General features: G+C 41.6%; 1 pseudogene; it reads right to left on the bottom strand.

The window, feature by feature from the left end:
* Nucleotides 1-2,661: 2,661 nt before the first annotated feature.
* LOC100473875 lies at nt 2,662-5,981 on the bottom strand (annotated as a pseudogene).
* Between the last annotated feature and the right edge of the window lie 5,441 nt (nt 5,982-11,422).

Here is an 11,422-nt window from a genome sequence, read left to right as displayed (position 1 = left end):
TTTAACTGCCATCAGAAAAAAATCCCCCCACCCCGCCGCTGACAATGCACTCTCAAGTAGCAACCCTCATCACACCACTTCCAGATTTTCTTTATGATGTGTCATACCTGACATCACAGCACAAAGGCATTTGTTTCTTTGTATACTGTCTATCTCCTCTTGCTAGCATATAGGTCCCATGAGAGTGGGGACTTTGAGATGCTCGTGGCTGATGCCTTGTCTCCATCTGGTGCCTGGCAGAGAAAGAGAGAGTATAAGCAGGGGGGAGCAGCAGACAGTGGGGGAAGCAGACTCCCCGCTGACCAGGGAACCTGATGCAGGACTCGATCCCAGGACCCTGGGATCATGACCTGAGCTGAAGGCAGACTGAGCCACCCAGGCACCCCGGTGCCACCAGGCAGCCCCAAACTTGCTTGTATTTTCTAAATGTCTTGGTAAGGGCATATCTTACTTCCTTAATCAGATGGTAAGTTATGGTGCTTTTTCTTATTTTTGAGGACAGGCTGGAACAACGTAAGGGACCCCTTGCTGGATGAGTATGGGAAATTGTCCCCAGCTTGGCCCTCCCAGCAGTAGGTAATGGAACCTAAATATTTGTGGCATGAATGAAGTGGGAAAGCAGAACAAACATCAGTGTCAGCCTAATCAAAGATCCCTGGCCTATGTCTCTGAAAGTCTCACCACTCTTCTGCAAGTGGACGGACATCACTACTTATGATACACCAGCTTTTAAGGCAGACCTACAACATGAAGATATTATCACTGAGCAGTATGAAATCATTAGGTAAGAAAGCCCTGATGGAATCAGGAGGATGGCACGTTATAAGCTAGAAGTGCCGCAGTGTGAACTGCTGATAGAACCACGTACTCGATTTCGTTCTGCACCCGGGTGTTGACTCTCCAGGACTTCAGGTTTTCTTGTGAGAAGTCAGCGCAGCACCTGGAAGGGAGTTTGAAGGCATTGAGTGAGCTATTGAGCATTATCCTGGTTGGGACCCCTGACGCCAGCAGTGTTCATGCTGGGCCAGGGGCTGGTGAGCTGCCCACTAGGCTGTTGGGGGTCCCCGAACAGCCCCTCAGACTCTAGAGCAGCTTCAGGATCCACCATCGTGGTCCACCCCAGTCTCAAGTGAACCCACAGCTCAGAGAAGATTCTGGAGAGCGGGCATTCTAAGCCCTTTCTTTCGGGAAAGTTCTGTTCACAGAGTATAAAATGGCAGTGGGGGGGGTCCAATAGCTTCTTAGATTTATTTTCCAGAACCTCCTGAAAATGAAAGATTCTTTGAGAAACTTGATGTAGAATTCCTCGTCCAAATGGAATACTGGAGGGAAGTAGCGGGGCATTGCCCTGAGCAGACCCTCCCAGCCCTTTGCCTACAGCAGCTAGCAGGTCACATTGTTCTTGGTCCCATTGTCAGGTGTAGCCTTTCCTCACTTTGTCCAAGGGCAGGGAGTACAACCTCTTACATCAGCTGACCTCCCCCTTCAGCTGCCAAAGCCTCCCTCAGAAAGCTTGACCAAGAACCATGATGGGTCTTTCCTCCTTCCATTACCTACTGATGAGAGGGCCATGCTGGGGACAACTTCCCACACTCATCCAGCAAGGGGTCCCTTACGTTGCTACAGCCTGTCCTCAAAAATAAGAAAAAGCACGGTACTTACCATCTGATTAAGAAAGCAAATATGCCCTTACCAAGACATTTAGAAAATACAAGCAAGTATGGGGATGCCTGGGTGGCTCAGTCAGCTAAGCATCTGCCTTCAGCTCAGGTCATGATCCCAAGGTCCTGGGATTGAGCCCCGCATCAGGCTCCTTGCCCAGCGGAGAGCCTGCTTCTCCCTCTGGCTGCAGCTCCCCCTGCTTGTGCTCTCTTTCTCTCTCTGACAAATAAATAAATAAAATACTAAAAAAAAAAAAAAAAAACCACACAAGTAAGTATAAATCGACATAATATGCACTGCTAGAGAGGAGAGAGGTATAAAAACTAACGGATGATAAAAGAATGGGATGGGTTTGTTCAGGACACTTTTCTTGTTGGAAGCCAGTGTGTTGTTATAGCAGCCCTAAGTAACTACTGCAGGTGCATGTCATGACCTTCCTCCAAAATCAGTTTAGTCCCCTGGCATCCCTATTCCATTATTGTGACCTCTATTCTCATGCTCACCCAAGTTCAAAGCATCTTCAAAATATCATAGGACTTTACTGATGATATAAACTGGATTAATAATGAAATAATGAAATTAAACCAAAGAGAAGATAAAAGGTAGTGTTTTAATTTCTTTTTTTGAATTAAGGTATTTATTATACAAACAAGCTGCACCCACTAATTCAAAAATTGGAGGGTTTTTCCTTCAGTAAGAGTACAGTCTTTAACAGGACTCTATTTGAATAAGAATTTCATATAAATAGAATATATACTTAACACAAGAAAGCAAGGAAGGATTTTACATTACACAGAACAGACATTCAGTTAGTTCAATCATGGTGAGTTACCCTTTCAAGCGAATACTTACTTTTTATATTTATTACACAAACTGCAGTCAGTTCAGTATATGCCAACAATCACAGTTTTAATATTTAGTAGCTTGAAGCACACTTAACTATTTACGAAGGGATATGTGATGTGGTCTTCATTTCAGAGGGGCAGTGTGACCGGGTTACTATCTGTTCTTTAATGTTCCAACTAACCATTTCATTGCCTCATCGAGGTCAGGGTCTTTGATTGCTGAAGTTTTGAATATTTGCCGTTCTCGGTCCTTCAGTGCAGGTAACCCAATTGAATTTGCCATCTCTGAGGGAGTCATGGCCTGCCCCATGCCATGCTTATTTGCAAACACCACCAAAATGGCTTTTCTCAGCTCTTCTTCCTCCAACATGGCAGCTAACTCTGATTTGGGAATGCCAGTTTGGTCTCAGACACGACTGCCTACTACAGAAATGAGTGCATCTGTGTTTGAATAATAATGTCTCCAGTAGGGCGTGATACTGTCAGTCCTCTTCGATCCCAGACTTGGGACTCAAGGTTCTTGTATGTTACTGTCCCAACGTGAAATCCAATAGTAGGAATAGTAGTGACCACTTGTCCAACCTACAATCTGGACAAAATTATAGTCTTTCCTGTGCCATCCCGTCCCAAAATTAAAATCTCCATTTCCTGGGTTCCAAACAAGAGTGGAAAAAAATACTTGAGAAAAAGCCACCCAGGATGAACCACCCGTCCACCCTTGTTGGTGGTCAGAGACAGGCTCCAGCCTTGGCAGTGACTCCTGTTTGAGCCTTGGCCCTGCCACCTCCGCTCACCTTGGCCTCTGGCTCTGGCTTCAGCTCCAAAGCGGCTCCCTTGGAAGCCAGGTCTACCAGCAGCTTCCAGGTGGGACTCCTGGTGGGGGCAACGGGCCAAGGCGACTATGCATCAGAATCAGCAACCTTAGAAAAGGTAGTGTTTTAAAATGGGTTTAGAAATCAGGCTGTATAATAAGGCTAGAAATATATACCAGTTGGATTTATGCACTGACTAGAAAGATTCAGAATCATTCACTAATTTTCCCAAGACAGTGCAATCAATACGTGATGGATCATGTTTTGAACATGAGAGCTCATGGTCTTCCATCTTTCCCAAAGCGCCTGTCATTGTCTGTTTGTTCCATCTTCATTCATTGATCACATATTATTACAAAGCACTGGGGGTACAGAGGTGTACCTGACACAGTCAATTCAATTTTATTTCCACAAACTTTACTGAGTGCTTAAAATGAGTTCTTCCTCTGTGTGAAGCAGCCCTGACTTACGGCAATGGCTCAAACCCAGCCCTTATCCCCAAGGGGCTGAGGACCAGGGGTGGGTCATGGATAGAGGAGGAGACAGATAAACAAACAACTGTCAAGTATGTTGTGCACCCGCTCAGTGGTACAAATGAGAAGCTTGGGTGACGTGATTCCAAAGGTTCTTTCCAGCAATGATTACTTTATGACTCACTAATATCTGTACCATGTATTAGCATCAGCTTTTCTGTGAAATGTTAATGCTACTATTTAATATTAGTTCACTTCTGTAGGATTTAATTTTTTATAAGTTCAAATCTTGTGTCCCAATCTAGATTTGAAGTTTCTTAACACAAAATCTGTTCTTACCTTTTTTGCTTCCCTAGCAAAAGTCAAAACTCAATAGCTACAGATTCACTGAATATGAATGTCAATTACTTTCAAATAAACAGAAAGCCATGCTTTCTCCTCTTCCCCACATCCTAAATATTGGTGATGCAGAGTATTTATGTCTGGAGAGGTTGCTGGCAGGGATGGTCTCCCTTTTTCTCCCTATACTTGCTTTATAAGCTTAAGCCTTTAAAAATGGGGGGTACTTAATAGCATGAGGAAATTACGCTATTAAGTGAAAAAGAGCAGGATACAAAATAATATACATAGACTATATCCCAATCTAAGCAGAGAAATGGGAAGAAGAAACACATAATTGGAGCATCTAAGACGTCACCAGCCCGCAAACACAAATGCTGTCACATAGTGTTTATATGCCAGAGTTTCTGTTCTTGCTCCCATCTGCACATGCACAAATGGGACTCCCCTTTAAAAGTTCCTCCAGAAGGGACCCCCACATGGGCTCGTACTTGACTCTCAGGTGCAGACACTAACCGGCACCAGCATGTTCTCCTCCCGCTGTGCCCCAGACACGGTCCATGGCTGGTGAAGCCACATGAAGTGTTAATAGTGCCCACCAGGAAAATATTAAGACCAGCTCCCTCTGTGTGGCAAGGATATAAGTATTAAAATTCCTTAATTATTTTTCTCTGTTCTTTTTACATTTTCTGAATTTTCTAGATTATTAGTTTCTATAATCAGAAAAAAATGTTGATTAAAAACATCTGCATCAAGTCTGCAAGATAGCGAGGGGGCTGCTGTTGCGAGTAACCCCAGCAGAAATCAGAGAACAGCAAGGAAAAAGCATGCAGGGAGTGCACTGGCGTTAGAATTGCAGGGTCAATCAGCATAAAACCCTGCTGGACATCTCAGACCCGTTCTGGGAGGTACCAACATCTGCGGGAATCCCACCGTTGATTTAGTTCATAAAGTGTGAAGAGCTTGGAGCAAAACTGAGTCCTGGTTGGCATGTTTGCCTGATGAGACTCAAGATTCACAAAGGCGAGGAAGTTCATTTCAGGGGGAAAAAAAATTGTAAGCCATTCATGTGCACCAATAGCTTTGGACTTGGCCGAAACCTCATAGGGAAAGCTCCTAGAGTTGTCCCAGGCAGCCTAATGAAGACATCTGCTGAACAGAGACAGCTGGCCAGAAATTTAATAAGACACCAGACCATGTTACAAAGAGAATATAGAGTATTGCTATGGAAAAATTAATAGTGTTGTGTGCATTAATGAGCAGGAACTGACTGAAGCATCAAAGGCACAAGGGGGCAATTTGGTTTTTAGAATGATAATAGAATTCATGAAAAAAAAATGTTCATCCACATTCCCAGCTGAGGTCAGACAAGGCAGTACTCTGCCTTCCTGTTTCAGCTGTCAAAAATAAACAAGTGTCCTTTTTGTGTTCAAGTTAATGCTACATTTTTTTGCACTTTTGTGCTTTTTGTTCATGATTTTGTTGTTTAAAACAGCTCCCAAGCATCGTGCTAAAGTGCTATCCAGTGCCCTGAGAGCAAGAAGGCTCGGTGTGCCTCAGGGAGATCATACGTGTTGGATAAGCTTCCTGCAGGTGTGATTTAACAGTGCTCCCGGCTGTGCGTTCAATGTTAACGGGACAATCTATATTAAATAAGGTTATCTTTAAACAGAAACACACAGAGTGATGTGTGAATCCAGCAAGGGCACATAAAACAAGGATATGTATTGATCTATGGGTGAAAATGTGACCAGAGGCTCTCAGGAACCCAATCCTGTATTTCCCCAGACCCATGGCTCACTATTTGCTAATTCATTGTTCACGTTCACGGCAATTTTGCGGAACATCATTGCTACGAATGATGAGAATTGACTGTATTATCATTTCAACAAGTAATTAATAGAAAATGATTAGTGAGCTATATTGCATTAGTTTTTGTACTAAGTCCAAAATCTGATATGTCTTTTGCATTTAGACTGGCCATGTTTAAAGGGCTTAGTGACCACACGTGGCAAGTGGCTTTGCACTAGCCAGAGCTGGTCTAGCCTTGGACTCCACAAAGAAACTGAAACCATCAGACAGAGCTCCCCAACCATTGCCAAGATCCATGTCTGTCCCTTATGGAGCTCTGGACCCCATGCCCCCCTCTCTCCAGGGAAGCTGCCCCTTCATCAGGCCTTTTCCTTCCTTATAATTTTTCTCTCCCCATTGGCTATTACCCTTCAGCATATAAATTTGCTTGTCTGCCCCATTTAAAAAACAAATAATAAAACGAGGAACCGTATGTGTCCCTCCAGCTTTTGGATGTACTTCTGAATTAGCATTATTCCTCTGCTGTATTATTTGTTCATTCATCCACCTTCTCACTGGACTGACCTTAGGGCGGTGATCCTTTTCTACCGCATTTTATTCAATCAGTATTTACTAGATCAAAGATTTTCTGTGCACTCAGCACTGTGATGAGGCCCCGAGCATACTATGATGACAAAAAACAGGCATATCCCAAACCTAAAGAAATCTTACAGACTAATGGGTGAGTCAGACATTATTCAGATAAACCCTCAAATAAATGCATAATTACAAGCTGCAATAAGTACTAGGAAGGAGTGCATTTTCCAGAACTTGTAACAGGGAGATCTGATCTATTTTGATCAGACTTTTCTGAAGAAGGAACATGGAGCTAAGTCAGAATTAGTCTACCAGAGTCCAAATTCAACTCATGAAAATGAAATCTTCAGGCGGGCAGGGAGTTTATTTCATCACCAAGTCTCCAGCACCCTAAATCAGCACCTGGCATGTGGTAGGTCCTCAATAAATATTTGTGAGTAAATGGATGAACTATGCAAAAGAGAAGAGACAAGGTAGGAAAGAAGGAGACAAAGAGCATTCCAATTCTATGAGAATAGCATGTGCAAAGATCCTGTGGTAGAGGAAACATGGCATGCTCAAGGAACTTAAAGGCCAGTGTGGAAGGGCAAAGAGAATGAGGGAGAGGATGGGATGAGATGAGGGTAGAGTCAGGAAGAAGCAATATCATCAACACATCACTGGCTACCTCGGACATTTTATTCTTCAACTAAAGAGATACAGCTTTTGAAGAGCAGAGGAGGGATAGGAAATGATATGACCAGATTTGGCTCTGGTGTAGAGTGAGGTGGAGGGCTGGGCATCCACGTTGGAGGCCAGGAGTCCTGCCAAGAAATGAGATAGTAATAGTACTTTGGACTGATAGCGACCAAAGATGGAAGAAAGTGAATGGACCTGAGAAATATTTAAGTGTTAAAACCAACAGGACTTGGTGAAATCACTGGATAAGACAGGGGACAGAGAGAGAGAAATGTCAAGGATGATCACTTAGTGTCTGGCCTCTGCCAATCAAGTGGAGCCATTCTCTGAGAGGAAGACAGTTGTGGGGATGAATCACAGTACTTGGTTGTTCTGGGTTTGAGGTATTCTTAACACACTCAAGCAGAAATGTAAAGGCTGTGCTGTGGGATTGGAATTCAGAGAAGCCTGGGGTGGCAATATAAATTTGAAAGGTATGGCGTAAAATGGTTATTGAGGCCCAGGATCTGGCACACGACAGGAGTTCCATAAATATTTGTTGAATTAATGAGTGACTGGGGATTACTAAGAATTAGTTTTATTAGGATGTGATGAGTTTGTAGTAACTTGACTTAGAAATATCTAAATATACCTCTAAGCTCCTATTTTTCATAAGAGATTAATATACAAATAATTTAAATAACACTTAATCTTCTCCAAGTCTATCACATTATTTTATGTTATGACTTATTTTTAATTACATTTCTTGGCTTTTAATGGTTTAAAGGCATCACGTGAGATAAAAGCTACATTGAAGATAACATGTTGTTGATTATATGCTAGTTTATCATACCATGTAAGCCAGATAAAGTATCTTAGAAGACACTTTTCTCCAGTGATAAATTTTTCATTTTCTCCATTATTGGGGCCCATGCAATTCTAACAAAAATTAATAGAAAGTCTCATTATCTCATGTATGTAAATCATATTTAGGCTCAGATACCATCAGAAAGCGCAAATACAAACACAGTGTCTGGAAAAAGTAAAGCCTTACTAAATGTTTATTAAATGGAATTGAGTTGAGAGATGACAAGTATTTCCCTTTTCCTGTTCCATTTACTTGTTTATCCCCTTTTATCCCATAGCCAGCCTGCTCCCCCCTTAGCAGGGGCTAGTGTGTTTCACAAATATATTGAAATGTGTATTTGTTGTTTTGTGCAGATACATCTTTTCTCTCAAAAACCTTTGGAACAAATTAATGAATTTTAAAATTTGCATAATATTGACCACTGAATTATTACACGTTGCTCTGTTTCACACAAGTAAAAACATAAGCATCATCTCCCTTCTCCTTTTTAAAGAAAGGATTGCACTCCAACTCTACAACTATCAGAATCACATAGCTTTTCTTCCTTTTTGTCTTTTTACATTTATGTGTTATTTTTGTAAATGTGGTTGAATGTACATAACATAAAATTTACCATTTTAACCACATTTAAGTGTACACTTAAATGGTAGTAAGTGAAATCACATTGTCGTGGGGCTGTGACCACCATTCACTTCCAGAACCTTTTCATCATCTCACACAGAAACCGTGTCCCCATTAAACACTATCTCCCTCCAAACCCTGGCAACCACCATTCTATTCTCTGTCTTTAAGAACAAAAACTCTTAATTTGGGTAAAGTCTAATTTATTTATTTATTTTTTATTTCATTGCCTGTGCTTTGACATCATAGCCAAGAAATTCTTTCTAAAGCTGATGTCATGAAGTTTTTCCCTTATGTTTTTTTACCCTTATGTTTTCTTCTAAGAATTTGGTGGTTTTAAGATCTATCTCAATTTGTATAAATAGTTATGTTGTATATCTCATTCTGTTTCTTACTTTTTCACTCAGTGTTATATTCTTAAGATTTATCCATGCTCCTACATGAAAACTGAATCTGTTGCTTCTCACTGTGGCACAATCTTCCATGAGTGTTTACCTTTGACTTTTACCATCCGCTCTCCATGAAGGACATCAGATGCCCCTACAACCTGCCACCAATACCCTTAGATGTGTCCCTTAATGGCCTGTAATGAAAATTTCCAGGGGTGACTCAAGTAGGGAATGGCTGGGCCCTAAGGCATCCCCATGTTCAGTTACACTGAGTAGGCCAGATGGCTGCCCCAGTCTGCTTGTCCCCCAGCAGGGCAAAGGGGCCCCTAACCTCACCCTCTTGTCCACAGTGGGTGTCATGCAGCTCCAATGAATTCCTGGCTAATGGGCACAAAGTGATGTTTCATTATTTTATTTGCCTTTCTCTTATTTATAATGTTTGAACATCTCTCCATGTGTTTAGGAGCTCAGAGAGTTTCCTCTTCTGTAAAACTCCCCTTCTGTATTTTGCGCATTTTTTCTATTGGAGTATTTCGTGGTTGTCGATATGCGCAAGTTTCTTGTATATTCTAGATATTAGTCCCTTGTCAGATTTAAAGATTACAGATATTGCACCCTTTTGTGTCACCCTGATCCAGGGGACCCACAAATGTTTTATTTTCACCTTATTATATTTAGTAATTCCAAATTTTAAAAAGAATTACTTTGCCAACAATAAAAATTGTATGTTCGGCGTTGCTTCTTCTGTCTCTTCAGTTAAATCAATTCCTATAAGTGACGTACTTAGAACAGTCTGGAGGGTGTTTGGCGTTCAGTGCATGTTACTGTCATCATCGCTGTATTTAATTCAAATTTATGTTTCTCAAATGAAATCATCTCATATGACCTACCTCTCATAACTGCTTTAGGATACATTCAAATGACTGAGAATTGAGGTCACGGTGAATTCTTTATCAGCAAAGATGATTCTGTTATTTAGTAAAATTATTAGAAGACAAGAAAAAATAAGGGAGACACACACAGTCCATTGTTTGGACGCATGCATGGGCTTCAGGGATGTGAGGGGTAGCTATGGCACAGAATTCATATCGTCTTCAAGCTTGTAAGAAAGAATGTACGCCCTGTGGCATAATTTCAGCCTCTCAGTTCCATTGCATTTCTCTCCGCGATTCTCCACTTTCAGGTCACCTGTGACCCCTTACTTCCTTACTCCAGGTATTGAGAGTCGTTTTTATGTTTAAAAAAAAAAAAAACGCTCACAGATAATGTGACACTTTCCTCGTTTTAAATCCCCCTGGTAAATGTTGTCACAGTTCAATTCCTAGAAACACAGCCTATCCTTGCCTCCCGGTCACGACACTGACCGGGCTCAGCGCCCTTGCCCCCCACCGGCCCCATCGCGATCAGAGCACCCGCTGTCACAGCCGTGGGTGGGACGGCATAACAGACACGTGTGTGTGCCTCTGTGACACCGGGCAGAGTATCTCACCCAGAGCCACTTCTCAAAGCATCTTACTGCAGACTTGGATGGGTTTGTGTGCAGAAGAAAGTGGTTTTTTTTAATTTGTTTTTTCAAAAACGTATTTCAATCGATTAAATATAATTAGGCAAATGAATTGGCTGTAATGTCAGGAAGGTATTTTCTACCTAGATTTCCCATTTTTACAATTCCTGAAATAATCCGACTAACTGTGAGAGTGATAATCTATACTTACCCATATATGGTCAGCAGATATTTGAGTGTATCCGTTCCCTTTGTATTTGGAGAATGAGGTCATATTGAAGTGAGAGATTTTCTTGCATAAGTAGTTGGATAGCTTTCATGTAAACAATAATTATTTCCTAATTCTTTTCCATATTTTTCATTAATACCATATTGCCTAGCAAAGTTTTAGCCACAAAAGGAGGAAGATGACTGCGTTTCCATCACAGCAAATGCAGTGGGACGCCGCTCACATCAGCAGTGTTCTCCTTAAGGTTGCCACATGTAACCATTCCCCTCAGAGCTATCCTACTTTGTGCCTTTTAATCCAAAAAAAGAAATTGCTCGGAACAGCTAAATGGGGTGTTGTTACTTTTTAAATGATGTCCAGTGTTTTTCTTTTTCCAGATTAGAGCACTGTTACTTTATGAATCAAAACATGAAAGAGATGGTCCAACGTTAGCAGTGAACTTTGTTTTAATACATTGGGTATGTTTTCTTAGTGGTTTTGTAAACTTTGGCCATCTGTTGCTGAGCTGTGAGGGCCACATATTTCCCTTGCAAGTGGGGAAGGATGCAATACATTGAACCACCATATGTGTAAGACCAACTATCTACGAAACCATAATAACGGATTGGAGTCACGCTGGAGTCAAAAAGCTAACA

Source organism: Ailuropoda melanoleuca, chromosome 7, assembly GCF_002007445.2.
Source record: "Ailuropoda melanoleuca isolate Jingjing chromosome 7, ASM200744v2, whole genome shotgun sequence".
Taxonomy (NCBI): Eukaryota; Metazoa; Chordata; class Mammalia; order Carnivora; family Ursidae; genus Ailuropoda; species Ailuropoda melanoleuca.
Note: the sequence above shows the minus strand (reverse complement) of the source record. Positions and strands in the feature narration are given on the sequence as shown.